Genomic DNA, 19180 nt, shown 5'->3' on the forward strand with positions numbered 1-19180 from the left:
ACACACATAGGCTCAAAATAAAAGGATGGAGGAAGATCTACCAAGCAAATGGAAAACAAAAAAAGGCAGGGGTTGCAATCCTAGTCTCTGATAAAACAGACTTTAAACCAACAAAGATCAAAAGAGACAAAGAAGGCCATTACATAATGGTAAAGGGATTAATTCAACAAGAAGAGCTAACTATCCTAAATATATATGCACCCAATACAGGAGCACCCAGATTCATAAAGCAAGTCCTGAGTGACCTACAAAGAGACTTAGACTCCCACACATTAATAATGGGAGACTTTAACACCCCACTATCAACATTAGACAGATCAACGAGACAGAAAGTCAACAAGGATACCCAGGAATTGAACTTAGCTCTGCACCAAGCGGACCTAATAGACATCTACAGAACTCTCCACCCCAAATCAACAGAATATACATTTTTTTCAGCACCACACCACACCTATTCCAAAATTGACCATATACTTGGAAGTAAAGCTCTCCTCAATAAATGTAAAAGAACAGAAATTGTAACAAACTGTCTCTCAGATCACAGTGCAATCAAGCTAGAACTCAGGATTAAGAATCTCACTCAAAACCGCTCAACTACGTGGAAACTGAACAACCTGCTCCTGAACGACTACTGGGTACATAACGAAATGAAGGCAGAAATAAAGATGTTCTTTGAAACCAACGAGAACCAAGACACAACATACCAGAATCTCTGGGATGCATTCAAAGCAGTGTGTAGAGGGAAATTTATAGCACTAAATGCCCACAAGAGAAAGCAGGAAAGATCCAAAATTGACACCCTAACATCACAATTAAAAGAACTAGAAAAGCAAGAGCAAACACATTCAAAAGCTAGCAGAAGGCAAGAAATAACTAAAATCAGAGCAGAACTGAAGGAAATAGAGACACAAAAAACCCTTCAAAAAATAAATGAATCCAGGAGCTGGTTTTTTGAAAGGATCAACAAAATTGATAGACCACTAGCAAGATTAATAAAGAAAAAAAGAGAGAAGAATCAAATAGATGCAATAAAAAATGATAAAGGGGAAATCACCACCGATCCCACAGAAATACAAACTACCATCAGAGAATATTACAAACACCTCTATGCAAATAAACTAGAAAATCTAGAAGAAATGGATAAATTCCTCAACACATACACCCTCCCAAGACTAAACCAGGAAGAAGTTGAATCTCTGAATAGACCAATAACAGGAGCTGAAATTGTGGCAATAATCAATAGCTTACCAACCAAAAAAAGTCCAGGTCCAGATGGATTCACAGCCGAATTCTACCAGAGGTACAAGGAGGAGCTGGTACCATTCCTTCTGAAACTATTCCAATCAATAGAAAAAGAGGGAATCCTCCCTAACTCATTTTATGAGGCCAGCATCATCCTGATACCAAAGCCTGGCAGAGACACAACAAAAAAAGAGAATTTTAGACCAATATCCTTGATGAACATTGATGCAAAAATCCTCAATAAAATACTGGCAAACCGAATCCAGCAACACATCAAAAAGCTTATCCACCATGATCAAGTGGGCTTCATCCCTGGGATGCAAGGCTGGTTCAATATACGCAAATCAATAAATGTAATCCAGCATATAAACAGAACGAAAGACAAAAACCACATGATTATCTCAATAGATGCAGAAAAGGCCTTTGACAAAATTCAACAACCCTTCATGCTAAAAACTCTCAATAAATTAGGAATTGATGGGACATATCTCAAAATAATAAGAGCTATTTATGACAAACCCACAGCCAATATCATACTGAATGGGCAAAAACTGGAAGCATTCCCTTTGAAAACTGGCACAAGACAGGGATGCCCTCTCTCACCACTTCTATTCAACATAGTGTTGGAAGTTCTGGCCAGGGCAATTAGGCAGGAGAAGGAAATCAAGGGTATTCAATTAGGAAAAGAGGAAGTCAAATTGTCCCTGTTTGCAGATGACATGATAGTATATCTAGAAAACCCCATTGTCTCAGCCCAAAATCTCCTTAAGCTGATAAGCAACTTCAGCAAAGTCTCAGGATACAAAATCAATGTGCAAAAATCACAAGCATTCTTATACATCAATAACAGACAAACAGAGAGCCAAATCATGAGTGAACTCCCATTCACAATTGCTTCAAAGAGAATAAAATACCTAGGAATCCAACTTACAAGGGATGTGAAAGACCTCTTCAAGGAGAACTACAAACCACTGCTCAAGGAAATAAAAGAGGATACAAACAAATGGAAGAACATTCCATGCTCATGGGTAGGAAGAATCAACATCGTGAAAATGGCCATCCTTCCCAAGGTAATTTACAGATTCAATGCCATCCCCATCAAGCTACCAATGACTTTCTTCACAGAATTGGAAAAAACTACTTTAACGTTCATATGGAACCAAAAAAAAGCCCGCATCACCAAGTCAATCCTAAGCCAAAAGAACAAAGCTGGAGGCATCACACTACCTGACTTCAAACTATACTACAAGGCTACAGTAACCAAAACAACATGGTACTGGTACCAAAACAGAGATATAGATCAATGGAACAGAACAGAGCCGTCAGAAATAATGCCACATATCTACAAGTATCTGATCTTTGACAAACCTGAGAAAAACAAGAAATGGGGAAAGGATTCCCTATTTAATAAATGGTGCTGGGAAAACTGGCTAGCCATATGTAGAAAGCTGAAACTGGATCCCTTCCTTACACCTTATACAAAAATCAATTCAAGATGGATTAAAGACTTAAATGTTAGACCTAAAACCATAAAAACCCTAGAAGAAAACCTAGGCATTACCATTCAGGACATAGGCATGGGCAAGGACTTCATGTCTAAAACACCAAAAGCAATGGCAACAAAAGCCAAAATTGACAAATGGGATCTAATTAAACTCAAGAGCTTCTGCACAGCAAAAGAAACTACCATCAGAGTGAACAGGCAACCTACAAAATGGGAGAAAATTTTCGCAACCTACTCATCTGACAAAGGGCTAATATCCAGAATCTACAATGAACTCCAACAAATTTACAAGAAAAAAACAAACAACCCCATCAAAAAGTGGGCGAAGGACATGAACAGACACTTCTCAAAAGAAGACATTTATGCAGCCAAAAAACACATGAAAAAATGCTCACCATCACTGGCCATCAGAGAAATGCAAATCAAAACCACAATGAGATACCATCTCACACCAGTTAGAATGGCAATCATTAAAAAGTCAGGAAACAACAGGTGCTGGAGAGGATGTGGAGAAACAGGAACACTTTTACACTGTTGGTGGGACTGTAAACTAGTTCAGCCCTTGTGGAAGTCAGTGTGGCGATTCCTCAGGGATCTAGAACTAGAAATTCCATTCGACCCAGCCATCCCATTACTGGGCATCAAAGGGTTTTTCACTTTCATTTAAAGATTGCAATGGCTAATTATTCATGTTCAGGAGACAGTATGCAGAAACCTGCTGGTATAATAAACTTGGTGATTATAAAATTAAATTAGCTTACAGTTCAAGTGAAAATATTTATAATGTAAAACGAGTAAGCACGGAAGATATTGCTACCAGAAGTTAGAAGAGTAATATTAACTCTTCTTTTAAGAACTATCAGGAAAAAGAAATTATGTAGGCATTGAGTTTGTAGATTCCCTAAACAAGTAAATCTGCACAGGTTTCTAAAGTTAATTTGTACTAACTACTTAATTAGCGCCTCTAGGCTTGTTCTGTGAGAGACAGGGACATTTCTAGTGAGTGTTGTTGCACATCCTCAATGATTAAAGAGATTTTTGACCCCGAATGCTCACATCTGGCAAACATACATCAAAGGTTAGAAACTCATAATCCACTTTATTTCACAGTAGAGAACTGAAATTTATCAGTATGAATTGAGAATGACAGAAATTCAGCTGGACAAAACATTTTCCATGACTAAGTAGGACCCAAGGAAGAAAAGGCCCTTCTCCAATATTTTTTATTGTTGAAATACAATTTTATCTTAAACCATGCTAATATTTGCCTAGAAATCAAAAGAAGAGAATTCCAATTTACCCAATGTCGGTTACTTCGTTTGAAATGAAAACACTCATCATGAGTTAGGTAGGTAGCTAGAAATTGTGGCAAAGGCAACATGGAACGCATAAACTCTAACTGATTTAAAATACTGAGAGAGTCCTGTACCAGCCACTGCAGCTACTGGCACCTGCCCAAAATATGAAATTGAGCAGCAAATAATATTTTTCACGTCTAAAGTGTAGTTTTATTTCCATCCCTACTGACCTATTTTAATGACTTCAGAATCATACGTTACAGGGACTGAAAGAGATGACTGCGATGGTACTTTGTCTTATGTGTTTCAAATGAGTAGGATTAAATTTTAAAGTATTCATTTCACAGGAGAAGCTCACAATAATAGTATGGTTTATCTGGCGCAAGCAACAGAAAACAACATAATTTAATAGAAAAAAAATTGAAATTATATGAAGAAGTCAAAAGTCAAAGGGAATTTATAACTAATGTGATAGATTGTAAGAAGGCCAACTCTGAGATGACTCAGGTCCAAATGTTTTTATCCCTTACTTAGAGACAAAGTCCAGGTAGAAAATGAGATGGGACTTGTATGTGTGTCACAAGCCAACTCTTAGAGTAGGAAAACAAAGAGCATCTTACTAATTTTCAAGTATGACATTAAAGATTCTTATGAGTATTTCCTGAAATAATACTGCATGTGTTAATAAAAATGAAGAAATTATGATTTCTAGGTAATATTGCGTGTGTCTGTTACACTCAGGATGACACAGTGATTTGTGTATTCGTTTTCTATTGCTCTGTAACACATGGCCACAAACCTAGCAGCTGGAAACAGCATCTATTTATTATCTCAAAATTCTGAGGTCAGATATCTGTGCTCAGTTGGGTTTTCCACTTAGGGTCTCTCAAGGCCAATAGCATTTTGGATACTCTTGCCTCTCTCTTCTACCTTTTCACATTTTATTAATATCTCAGGATCCTTTTAAGTACCGTCATGAAGTTTTCGGGGCTTCTTGAGTTCTCTCTGCTCTCCTCTAAGCAAATGCAGTACTCATAGTTTGTATTATGTAAAATTAGATATTGATGGTAGTATTATTTTTGCGTTCTAAATTTTTGGCACTTTTTTTTTTTAACAAAGACTGCAAGCTATTACAGAGTGTCTATTTCACACACATGTTATATCACCCAGGGTATCAAGCAAAGTTTTAAATACATGGCAGAGAGTGGTTATTGATTTTTTTTCCTATTTATGGACATTCTTCAATAAGATATAATGTCAAAATAAAATTATTTCAAACCTGAATACTTCCTTTTAAACCTGAAATACCACCCTTATTTTATATTCAAGAAAACACTTACTTTTGGAAACTCTTTTTCATTTAAGAGACTACAAAACCATTTACTCTCCTCTCTCATTTATGTCTATCTCTGTTCTTTGTCCATACAAATATTTCCATTTGGTAACAAAGCAAAATCTGTAATTGGAAGATAAACAATCGTAGGCACATGAAATAGAATTGATTATCCAAGACAAAACAAAACTGTAGAAAATTCAGTGTCATATAGAAAAACGTCATGTGGACTCCTCATAACCAGCTTTCTGTGCCCTGGGTAGATATATTTTGGAACCAGGTGGTTGGCTTAATAAGAGCTCTGGCACTAAACAAAAGGTTTTCAACCTTCAGGGCTCATCATTTGAACATATTCTTCAGGTGCCAGATTGGGCTGCCCTAGAGTTGATGGGGATTTGATGAAACTATATAAATGTGCAGCTTAGAGGGACAGAGGGTCAGGATCCGGGAAGCAGGCAGAGACACTTATCAGTTCCCCATAAGAGAGGGAACTGATGAGAAATAACCTCAGAATGTACTGCAGTCTGACAAAATGCTGTGGAACTAGAGCCAGCCTATTAAGAAGCAAGGATTGGCCCCTCAAGCTGAGACATCTGGCCATTTCACCTTGGCCACTGATGGTGAAATAAAGGCAGTTCATCCTGGATTCATGGAAAATTGGGATGGCTTTTCAATTGTCTCTGACATTTCCATTTTAAGACAATTTCAATGTGTTCTTATATTTCATATCAATTTTAGAAATCAATCATGTTTTCTTTTTATTATAGGCAATTTTTTATTGAGGTTATATATTATAGGGGCATTTCTTCTCAGATATAAAGGTCATCTATATAGAGAAAATAGCATTAAGTGTCCTTCACATCAGATTTGGAATTGTGGCTAAAATGGTCATATCTAAAAGCGTTTTCTAGTAAAATAATTGGAACTTCCCCCACCTAAGAACCATTTTCATTCAGATAGAAAGTGCAAAGAATAAGTCTTGGGAGAGTCTTATTCTTGTACTTATCGTGAGGATTTCAAGCCTGGTTAGTTTGTGTTCCCTGAGGGACAACTTAGGCTTGTAACATCTTGTATTTTAAAGTGTTGAGAAGCATGCTTCCATGTTACTCCCTCAATGAGGACCTCAACCTTGGACGGTGAGGAAAATATAGCTTGTGTTTAGGGATTTCATGTAATTGTGAATTTAATTATCATATTTATGAAGGGAAAAAAGTATAAATAATTTTGAATGTTTGGGTTTAACATATATTATTTTCAGTATATTAATTAGATTCAGCCTTGCACCAGTCAGTTAAAAAAAGCAAAAACAAACAACAACAACTTTCTTTTTCCTAATTTGGGTCGAATTATGATTTTATAATCAATACAAATTAATTTAATAAGGATAAAACACACTTTAATTAAATCTAAAAAAAGAAAAAGCCAATGGAATATAATTTTTAGCTTCTGGTATGACAGCTGTGAAGGTGGATCAACTAGTCTGAGGAAAGCCACACTATCATGGAAAGGAGAATTAGGAGCAGGCATTCTAAATGGTTTGAGTCCAGGTGATTGGTAAGGAGAATTTCATTGGTGTAATTTTCATCCTTTCTAGAATATACTATGAGGCCCAACTTCATTTTCTCTTTTTGTTTCCAGGCATAGGAGTCAATGACTAGTCAGAGATATGAGCTGTTATTTGTGTCTTGAGACACATTATTTCTGGGAGGTAAGTGTTAACCTTAAGTAGAGGCAGGAGAATATGGGAAGGGATAATTGGTAATCTTTCCTTCATACAATACACTAATCAATAGGTCCACTTCCTTAGGAAAGAAAGAGTGTAAGCTTTTTGTATGTGCTTGTGGAGTGAGGCATATTTTTGATCAATGATTCTAGTCTCTCCTAATCCCTATGGAATCATTTTGATCAATTATTCTAGTCTCTCTTAATCCCTATAGCTAAGAAGTCATTTTGCAGTCACATCCTTGCTTCCTCTAGCCCAATAGATGGCCTGGGTTTTCCTCAGCCAAGCAGATGATATATTAATAAATGATTGTTCAGCAGCAGGTGCATCCAGATTTTGCCTCATTGCCCTCACGTTTCTGTCTGGTTGCCCTTGAAAGCTCTGACCTGGGTTCCAGTTAGACTGTCTCTCCTCAACCCTACTGTGCAGAGCCAGTCCTTATGAGGCTCCTGCCTTCTTTATGCAGAGTTCTCCAATTTCTCTGTTGGAGCTGAAATCGTTCTGTGCTCTCTACTTCATTTGTCTAGAACAGTGACTCCTTAGGGGAAAAATAGTGGTTTTATTTTTATTTGAATGCTTCCAAGAATTGTGCCAACAGTTTCGTTTTTGGGTTTATTAGCTCATCCAATCTTGAAAACAATCCTAAGATGCTGTTATTACTGCTACTTTATAAACAAATAAACAGAGGTTTATAAGAATTAATAATTTACCCCAAATCATCTATTACTACAATCTTAGTTGAGAGAAAGCCTGATAATCATCTGAGTTCCTAAACGGTCCTGATCTGCCAGTTTGCTTGCATTTTAGATCCTACTAGGTCTTCCAATTGGCAAGTTTTTATGAATTCTGATAATAAGGTGTTTTGTAGGTTGATGATTCTATCCCTTCACAATCTCAGTTCTAGCACTTGAACTTATTATCTATCTCCGGATGTGAGAATTTTCCCACATGTTGTTCATCTTCTTTTATTATAATTATTTTGTAATTTCAGGTTATTTTAATAATGTATCTTCTTTCGACTTTACTGGATTCCAACTAAAAGTAGCTTAAACAAATTTAAAACAATAACAACAATCATAAATATAAAAGGGAAATTATTTATTTGACAAATCCAAGATGTAGTTTGGGCAAAGGTGAAATAAGTTGTTCATTCAATCGTAGAGCCTTTTCTTTTTTCAATTTCTAGGCTTTAATAACCTCTATTTAGCTTTATGCTCAGGCATCCTCTATCCATACAGGGCATAATGTTATCTTGAAGACTCAGTCACATAATTTACTATTTGAATCAAGCCATTTTGAAATAAAGTCTTAATTTATAATTCGTGTGGAAAAATCTCAAGGAATTCTTGAATTGGACGAACTTGAATAATGAGGCCTTTACTGAAGCAGTCAGGTTGGTTGAATAACGGATGATCTGATGACAATGTCTGGATAAAGTAACTGGGGAAGGGTCAATCCATTGAGACCATCTGAAATTGGTTTTTATGGAGAAAACTAGAGAATATATTTGTTCTGTTACCAAAAGAAAGAAGAAATTGATTTTGGATAGGCAAACGTAATCATTGTACACAACATGCTTTTATATTTAAATGGAGAACAAGAATATGAATGATATAAAAATTAGGAAAGATTTTGTTTTCAACAAGGAAAATTGGAAGCAATTTACCTTATTAAATTATTAAGTATCTTTTTGGCCTTTTTTTCCAGTAATCTTTTTTTTTAGACAGAGTCTCACTCTGTAACCCAGGCTGTAGTGCAATGGTGCGATCTTGGCTAACTGCAACCTCTGCCTCCAATGTTCCAGTGATTCTCCTGCCTCAGCCTCCTGAGTAGCTGGGATTACAGGCACCACAACCACACCCAGCTAATTTTTGTATTTTCAGTAGAGACAGGGTTTTGCCATGTTGGCCAGGCTGGTTTTGAACTCCCAACCTCAGGTGATCTGCCCACCTTGGTTTACCAAAGTGCTGGGCTTCTATGTATGAGCCACTGTGCCCAGCCTCCAGTAATCTTTTTTTAAATAAAAATGGTAAAATATGATATAAAAGTATATTTCTTTCTTAATTATGTGTAATTTACGTGAAATTTTTACAATCATATGAAATTGCATTAACTTGTATTAAAATATTTTTATGAACAATTCATGCGACCAACACAGAAAATGCAGAATTTGTACTTACTCACTCACCAATGGTAGAAACATCAGTTTCTTCCTATTGCAATTCTGTGTCCTAAAAATAAAAAAATAATAATTTTAAAAAATACAGGAAAAATACTGACTGTGCTACTTCAGGAGAACCTGGAACAAACAGAAAAACATTAAAACTAAATCAAACAAACATGAATTTAAGGTGTTTAAACTTTAAATCAAGTTAAAACACTCAAGTTTGAGCTATCCCATTGCTCTCTATGTGGATGAATCCAGTTTCATTTTGGAAAAAAAGGTAGTATACAATCTCTATATCCAGTTTGAATAATTACTTCACAATTTTCATAATATATAATTACAACCTAATAGATTCGAGAAAGTGGTGGGTATTTGTCATCTCTTTTGATGTGTTCACAGCATCTAATGTAGTCCTACAGCACTTCATTAGAAAATTAACTCTTTTGAGAAATGTCTGTTCATATCCTTTGCCCACTTTTTGATGGGGTTGTTTGTTTTTTTCTTGTAAATTTGTCTGAGTTCTTTGTAGATTCTGGATAATAGCCCTTTGTCAGATGAGTAGATTGCAAAAATTTTCTCCCATTCTGTAGGTTGCCTGTTCCTTCTGATGGTAGTTTCTTTTGCTGTGCCGTAGCTCTTTAGTTTAATTAGATCCCATTTGTCAACTTTGGCTTTTGTTACCATTGCCTTTGGTGTTTTAGACATGAAGTGCTTGCCCATGCCTGTGTCCTGAATGGTATTGCCTAGGTTTTCTTCTAGGGTTTTTATGGTTTTAGGTCTAAATTTAACAGGCACTTCTCAAAAGAAGACATTTATGCAGCCAAAAGACAAATGAAAAAATGCTCATCATCACTGGCTATCAGAGAAATGCAAATCAAAACCACAGTGAGATATCATCTCACACCAGTTAGAATGGCCATCATTAAAAAGTCAGGAAACAACAAGTGCTGGAGAGGATGCGGAGAAATGGGAACACTTACACTGTTGGTGGGACTGTGAACTAGTTCAAACATTGTGGAAGACAGTGTGGCGATTCCTCAGAGATCTAGAACTAGAAATATCATTTGACCCAGCCATTCCATTACTGGGTATGTACTCAAAGGAATATAAATCATGCTGCTATAAAGACACATGCACACGTATGTTTATTGTGGCATCTCTCACGATAGCAAAGACTTGGAACCAAGCCAAATGTCTGACAATGATAGACTGGATTAAGAAAATGTGGCACATATACACCATGGAATACTATGCAGCCATAGAAAATGATGAGTTCATGTTCTTTGTAGGGACATGGATGAAGCTGGAAACCATCATTCTCAGCAAACTATCGCAAGGACAAAAACCAAACACCGCATGTTCTCACTCATAGTTGGGAATTGAATAATGAGAACACCTGGACACAGAAAGGGGAACATCACACACCAGGGCCTGTTGTGCGGGTGCAGGGGACGGATAGCATTAGGAGATATACCTAATGTAAATGACGAGTTAATGGGTGCAGCACATCAACATGTCACAAGTATACATATGTAACAAACCTGCACGTTGTGCACATGTACCCTAGAACTTAAAATATAATAAAAATATATGTATATATAAAAAAGAAAAATAAAATGAAACTCAAAAAAAAATAAAATTAATAAGGATCTGTGGATTACCTAGTAGATTTTAAGCAGTGCTTAGCCTTATGTAAGAACTTTTAATCAAATTTTATTGAAAATATTTTTATTTCTAAATCTACAAATTTAAGAAATAATGAAAATATTCATAACCAGGTTATTATATATAATTTGTGCATCAATTTGTCACTACTATAAGTTTTATCAAGTTAATTTACTGCCTGTATAAGACACTTGAACAAAGATGATCTTGCTTTGTAGGATTTCCTACATGAATATGAGAAAGAGAGCTAAGGAGAATTGGAGGGCTGCTCCTTCATGAGCTTTGAAGTTGATTTTGCTTGTATATTTTGAGAGTAGGAGTAGCTTTGCTTCTTAAAACTCATACCTAAATCCTGCAGAGAAACCACTAATAATCAGGATGCAACTCATTTCAAGATCCTTATACTTTGATTTTATTCCATATATCAACTTTTATTTTTCTCTGTTTAACAAAATGCTATTGCAGGGGTTTATAATTCATTTTTTAAATAAATGCTCCCAATTATACAAATGTTTCCAACTCCTAACCAATAACCTAGAAATTGCTAGACTCTTTTCCATCCCATGCTTAGAAGAGAGATTTGTCACACATTTGGGCTTAAATGGTGCATTCCTAATATCACAGAATGAGTCTAGTCATTACTGTCCACAACAATTTCAGTGTCCATTCATCCCTTCCTGGTATTCATTATGTGATCTATTTTTTTTCATAATTCATTCATAACAGTATAAATAACCAGCTTAATTTTAGGAAGCTACATTTTACATCTTAGTGTTTATTTTCAATGTGTTATGTGCAAGATTGATTTAAGCATATGCAGCAGTGCGTTCTTGAAGTTAATCTCACAACTTCCTGATCAGTTGTCCTTATCTAACATTTTAGGATCTTCTTACAAAATGATGCATTATTTCCTGAAAACAAAAAAAAGTATGTATTATTTAATATTTAAACAGCTAGTTCTTGTTTTTTGATTATTTATCAAATGCATTTGATTCGAAGTTCAATATAACAGACGTTGAATAGACGTGCTTATGAGAAGGATGAAAATAAGCCCAAACAGAAAAGGGGCAGATAAGCCAAGGTATTCCAACCCTGTATGCAGGATAATAACTATTTGATTTGCTTATCAAATTTTACATTTCTCTTTCTAGGCTTAATGTTTCTAAAGCCTCACGCTGTGCTTCAGTATTAAAAAGTCGAGCTAATAATGTTGTCGTTAGGGAGGACAGTGAATACGAATTTGGTAAGTTATTCATAAATGTTCAACATTATTATGCAAATTGTATATTGCCATATAGTAGTGTATAATACAAGATAACATAAAATTGCTTGAAATATTACAAATTGTCTTCTGTTGACATTGTTGAGAATTTCTAAATTTCTATATTCTTTACGTTTTCAAATAAACTTAATTTTTGCAAGTTTTAAAAAATAGCAAAGTAATATAAACACTTTTCATAGGATTGAAAAGTCAAGTAAGTTAGTAAAATAAATACTGGTTTTAGTTCGAACTCTATATAGATGCGTCAGAGATGAACAAAGGGATACTCATGAGTTTTGGAGGGAGAATGGTGTTTTATAGTCACCTCACAAAATCACAGCATATGGCTTCCCTGCCTTTCCCTCCCTTCTCCTTCCCCACTCCTCCTCTTCTCTCCTCTCTCTTCTCTTCCCCTCCCCACCTCGTCTCTCTCTTCTCTTTTTCTAGCTGGTCTTGCTTGACCCTGAAAAGTACCTCCCATCTCTCAATAACAGTATCACCAACACAGTACCATCCATATGTTAAATATTCAAATGAGGAGGCCTCTAAACCTGTTAGTCCATGTAAAATTAGTCCCTCGGTTCTAGGATTTCTAGCCCAGTTATGTAAGTTATGTGTTTATCTAGTAAACAGGGTTGGTGTCAGATGTCCAGGTATTAATAAAAAGTGTCTTTGTTTTTCTCAGTATTATTTCTCCTCTCGGGATCACCAGAAAAGACTGAGGCAGGACCAGATTTCCTATGAAAGTTTTAATAGATCCCTATTATTGAGATATGATTCACAAGAACACTGCACATCGAGGTACTCTTGAATAATTTGGACAAGTCAAGCTGTACTTTCTGTTTCCAAGTAACTCATCAATAAATGGCAGTTTAAACTTACAGGTGTCTAAAGTAACTTATAGCCCTAAATTCTTCAAACCTATTATCTTTCTTCTCTGTTATTGTATTTTAAAGTTTTTATCATTATTTGTATGTCCAAGCGTATATTAGAATTAAATTCCATATGTTACTTTGGCACTAAAATGCCAAACTATATCAGTTTATACAAGCAAAATAACAGATATCACAAATTTGCTGAGAATTGTCTGTATACAAAATGTTATCCACATTTTGTTGGCAATTTGAGCTCTCCATTGTGGAATATACGTAGTGGAAAGAGTAGTTGATAGTCCATTGTGGTTGGCAGAAAAAATATGTATTCATGTTTCCTCTCTTTAAGCCGCTATTTTAAATGAAAAAAAGTAAAATAAAAATGGAAAAACAAATCAAACAAAAGCCATTTGTTCTTATTTTATTCCCAAATAATGTCACACATTTCAATGACATTTAAAATCTAGTGAAGTTTGTTTCCATTCAAGTGTAGCATGGAAATAATTTCAAATCAACTTTGAGACAGCAGTAGCAAATTGCTTCTTTGAAGTCATTGAGCATGGTGAATCACATCTTACGCCATCTGTTGACAACATGGAATTCTGCAGGCTGGAAAGCTTTTGAGTAAACCCTAAGAAGTGTATTAGGCTTGAAGCTAATTTAGTTAGGAGAAAAACAACAACAACAACGCAGCAACAACAAAAAGCCATGGGGTGTCCTCATAAAAAAGCAAACGAAAGATCAGAAGTGCAAACCCGAAGCTTAGATTCTTCTTTATTTGCACACATCTGCTTACTGAACACATTCCAATTTAATTATATAGCCAAATTACCATCCCCTTACAGAACTATTGTCATGGTTTTCAGATTCTTCCAAGTGTCAATTTCAGTGTAACTCCCTGCATATTTTAAAACAATGCCTAAAAATTTTCCATTCTGTTCAATTATGTTACATCTGAGAATATGTGCATTCTTTTCTCATCTAATCAAATTTTTCCCATGAGTTCCCTAAAAATGCATGCTTTGTTGCATATATATCTGCCCAGGTCATTTGCCTCTGAATCGTACATAAATATATTAAAAAATAAGTACTTGATTTTCTTAGAAATATTAAAAATATGGAATATGTATTTCCTTTATTTTAAACTTAAGTAAATTAAACTTTCTGCTTATATAATAAGTGACAATTTTCATTTTAACAAAGAAACTAACCCATTCCACTGATGACGACTGCCATCAACCTCTGGAAATATTTTTAAAAACACATTTTTTAACAATAGTCTCAATTTTATAGACGTTGTGTTCTAAACATAAATTTATACTAAAAATCTGTGCCAGAAGGGAAGGAAATTATTTAATGACAGGATATCTCATCCTGTGTTTTTCAACCAAAGGTACTTGTTGTTTAGTGTGACATGGACCTATTTATAAAAAACTACTGAGGTATTAAATATATGCCTATAAATAGGACTCACTTTAGAAAAAGTAAAAGATGTTTTGTATTAAATATGGTTTATATTATTTAATAAATCAATCAGTGAAACATAAGATATAAAAACTGAAAAATAGTCCACAGTCTATATATACAGAGAGAGAGAGACTATATATATATATAGTCTACCGGCAAGATAAATTTAGTAAATTACCCACCAATTTATTTATTCACCAAACATTTATTAAATGTATACTTTGTGTTAAGCATAGTGAAAGACTACTTTTATATCCATAATTATATTAAGTTTACACAGCAATCCATTGAGAAAAATGTTTCTTTCCTGTGTCGAGATAACTCACTCAATATTGTATGATTAAAATCTGAATTATTTAGTTGTATCATATGAGTATTATTCTGACTTTCCTTTCACAGTTCAGAGTCTCTCAAGTATCAAATCAACAGCCAAAAAAAATCAAGTTTCAGTAGTAAATGATTACAAAGATGTTATATTCTACTGAAATGATAAGAATTTGAATTTGCATTTGCAAGGATAGATCCAGATTTTGTGTTGATGTAGTTTATATAATTTTTGGTCTTTGTAACCTTCATCAGCTGCAGAGTAAACCCATGACTGTGCATCAGAGCTGAACAAGGCTTTCGTTATACTGAACTGACTACATGGTACCCTGAGATGCTGGGAAAAACAGCCAGTGAATCCAGGCGGAAGCTCATCCATTTGGCAAATAATTGGCTTCTCCAGTGGCGACAGCTGCTCTCCTGCCTTCTGGCTGAAATGTACTGGAAAAAAATCCCTACAGATGAAGAGGAGGACAGCAATGTTGGTAATACAGGGGAAATCCAAGAAAATAGGAATCTAAAGCCAAGAGAAAAGCAATTTGTAACAACCCGCTTAGGAAATTGAAACCTAGATCTTTTTAGGGAAATGCCTGTTGCCTTGTCTTTCTTCAAATGTGTTTTCTACTCTTCCCAAGATAGTTTTTAAAAGTATGTAACCATGAACTATCTTTCAATAGGGCAGTGTAAGAAGGCAAGTTTTCCTGCATTGATTCAATCATGGGTAATTGTTCAGAATGTAGAAAGTTCTTTGCAAGAATAAAAGCATCTTCATTGATCTGCCTGGCAGCTTGCTTTATCAGCATTTCTATAAAACCGTCATCTATAAAATTTCTCAGATGCATTTCTTGTAGAACCAATTAGTAATTCGAATGAATGAGTGAATGAATGCTTTAATGCTATAATATTCATTTTGTTGTCTTGTGTCTATGACAAGGTTATTCTGCAAGCAATAAAATTTACTTATCTAGAAGTGAGATTTACACCAGAAATTTTTTTTGAAAGTATCTGATTATAAACATTGTTTTCAGATTTTTCAAGGGAGGGTAGACTCTCTTTACCACGGAGGCCACAGTGATTACCTAGAATCAGTGTTCTCTGAATAGGTAAACTAAGACAAAAAGAAACAATCAACAAAAACAGAAGAAACAGGGAATCCCAGTGAAGGAATGAACACGGGAGACATCCCTTAGGGATTTCTAAAAATATTCAGGTGATATTTAAATGGGGCTAGATGTGCCTCCATTTCAGCAAGTAGGAGCTCTAGAGAAAGATAATTTATTACTAATATAATCTTAGTATTTAATCTATCTCTCTAGGGGACAAAGTTGCCTGAAAAAGTGTGGTTAATACGCTCTAATTTCAATTGATGCCTCAAAGATTTCCATTCTAACGTGTATACTTAAACCCTTTTCTTCTTTTGGTAGCTATGATTATGCCAGAAACCATAACATTATATATAGAACTGTGAATCTTTACTGATAAAGACAGAGTGTGTTTGATATACTTTGATCTTCTTCATAATCTGTAATATAACAAGCTTAAGAACTTAATTGTAGAACAAAAAATGTCATGAACTAACAGTGAAAAAAAGGTAGAACCAATTCCAAGGGAATTGGCCCAAATTTTGAACCTCCCAAAATCATAATTCAGTACCATCATCCCTGACTCTCAGGTATTGCCCCCAGTCTTTGAAAACCTGACTATACTGCATATTTCAGGAGTAATGAGAGACAAAATAAAGGAATTACAAATTAACACTGGCACAGGTTAACAGAGCTTTCCATAAACCATGAAAAATATATAATCAAAACATTTTTAGTTCATCCCATAATTCTGCTTATAAAAACAAAATCTAAATAATCTAATTGAATGCCATGTACTTTAATAATATTTGTTTACATTTTATTGATACTTTAAGCAAAATGTCTTTTCAACCAAATTGTTCGACATCCTTTTTTCTCATCTCCTACTGCATTAATTTTATTCTCTTAGGAGCTATAGAGATTTTGGATCCACCTTCATAATAATGTTAACAAAAATCATATTGGAATAAAATACCCTTGGACTCTGACCAAAATCTAGAGTTTCTCTCATTATATTTTTCCTAAATTATTGTTTTCCTGTCTGCATTAATGCAAACTCCTTCTTAATAATTTGAAATGGCTTTAGTAATAAGAATTGCACACACTGGTATGGAAATAGTGTACACTGAAACTTCCTCTAGTTAAACTTCTTGAAAGTCTTTTAATTTATGTTCCAATGAAAGACCAAGATCAGTAATGCCATTCATCTTCCCATAAGAGATTTGTTCCTATAAAGAGTATCTTGGAAACTTCACCTTCATGTGATAAGTACAAAAGATGAATTTCATGAAGTTTCTCAAGTCTTTTTTGTTTTTTTCTTTTTAATATTATTATTATTATTATTATTATTATTAAACTTTAGGCTCTATGGTACATGTGCGCAACGTGCAGGTAAGTTACATATGTATACATGTGCCATGCTGGTGCGCTGCACCCACCAACTCGTCATCTAGCATTAGGTATATCTCCCAGTGCTATCCCTCCCCCCTCCCCCCACCCCACAACAGTCCCCGAAGTGTGATGTTCCCCTTCCTGTCTTAAAAGAATAAAATGTAATAACATAATAGAAAATGAATGGTTTTATTATATAATCTAGAGAACACAATGCAAGCTAGCCCAAAAAGAAGCAGAAATAAACAGTAATGAAATTAGAGACACACAGCAAAAACCCTGTGATATGGTTTGATTGTGTCCCCACCCAAATCTCCTCTTGAATTGTAACTCCCATAATACGCACCTGTTGTGCGAGAGACCAGGTGGGAGGTAACTGAATCATGGGGGCAGGATTTTCCCTTGCTGTTCTTGTGATAGTGAATAAGTCTCACGAGATCTGGTGGTTTTATAAAGGGGAGTTCTCCTCAATATACCCTCTGGCCGGCTGCCATTTAAGAAGTGGCTTTGTTCCTCCTTGTTTTCTGCCATGATTCTGAGGCTTCCTCAGTCATGTGGAACTGTGAGTCAATTAAACCTCTTTCCTTTATAAATTACCCAGTCTCGGGTATGTCTTTATTGGCATCATGAGAACAGACTAATACACCCTGATAAAACTGTACCTGAAGCCTGATATACCTCTCAATATTTCAGTTTCAAGAGACAATAAAGCCCGTTTTTCTGAGTTGGGTGTTCTGTTACTTGCTGTGGCAAGCATTCTAAGCCATGCATTCAAACTAACTCTTTAATATTTTCTATTTATTTATAAATTTGGTTACCTTTGAGTAACTGGTTGATTAAATGGCATTTAATTGATGTCACCACAAATTCTGTGTGCATGTGCAGTGACCGTTTACCAATCAGAAATTCTACTAATTACACAATAATGCAATAAGCAGTCATTTGACATTTTTGCTTGAAAAAATTCTTTAATTTATTTATTTGATTTAATAAGACAGAAATATACAACTAAGCCTTTTTGGTAGGGGTTAATTTAATTTGTTGGGGGTTAATTTACCTGGCCACAAATGAACAAAAGAGGTTAAAGGCATAAAACGTGATTACTATAGAAATGCTAATTAAAATAATGATAGTTTGGGGAGCATATTAAATTGCTTGTGCCTGTAGTTCCAGCACTTTGGGAGGCCGAGGCAGGCAGATCACCTGAGGTCAGGAGTTCGAGACCAGCCTGGCCAACATGGCGAAACTCTGTCTCTACTAAAAACACAAAAATTAGCTGGGCATGTTGGACGCCTGTAATCCCAGCTACTCGGGAGGCTGGGGCAGGAGAATTGCTTGAACCCAGAGGCAGATGTTGCAATGAGACGATATTGCGCCACTACTCTCCAGCCTGGGAGACAGAGTGAGACTCTATCTCAATAAATAAATAAATAAATAAATAACTGAATAAACATGTATATGTGACTATAATATTGGAATTGAGTATCACCTTACACCTGGGAGATGATACCCAAAGTGGAGAGGACTTGTAAGCCTGTCATGGAGTTGAAACTTAACCTGAAGGTGATGCTGACCTGTTTTAGGAAGTAAATCAGAGGACCGACATAATCAGATGCACATTTACTTTTTCAACTCATTCTAGCCGCAGTCAAGAGAAGGAATTTAAGGCTATTGGTTCATCAGTGGACAAAGCTGTCAGAAGAAAAGAAAAATAATCATTCCCTTTAAAAAACATTATTTTAAAATCCATCCAAAATTTAACAACAATCATTTATTGAGAGCATAATATACATCAGTCACAGTGAAATATTAAGATAAACAATAAGACATCCTATGTCGAAATGTGCATT

General features: G+C 35.2%; 1 long non-coding RNA gene across 4 annotated transcripts in view; it reads right to left on the reverse strand.

Moving 5' to 3' along the window:
* Positions 1-8178: 8178 nt before the first annotated feature.
* Positions 8179-19180, reverse strand: part of LOC129051616 (uncharacterized) — a 45428-nt gene continuing 34426 nt past the window's right edge. The window contains exons 4-5 of one of the 4 annotated variants that reach the window (XR_008515990.2): positions 9281-9331; positions 8179-8612 (exon numbers count right to left, since the gene is read on the reverse strand). This is a non-coding gene — a long non-coding RNA (uncharacterized LOC129051616). Of the gene's footprint in view, positions 8613-9280; positions 9332-11688; positions 11844-18904; positions 19023-19180 lie in introns of those variants that run through there. The other 3 variants (XR_010137606.1, XR_008515989.2, XR_008515991.2) reach the window with 3 other exon arrangements.

The sequence above is a fragment of the Pongo abelii genome, chromosome 17 (assembly GCF_028885655.2).
Source record: "Pongo abelii isolate AG06213 chromosome 17, NHGRI_mPonAbe1-v2.0_pri, whole genome shotgun sequence".
NCBI lineage: Eukaryota > Metazoa > Chordata > Mammalia > Primates > Hominidae > Pongo > Pongo abelii.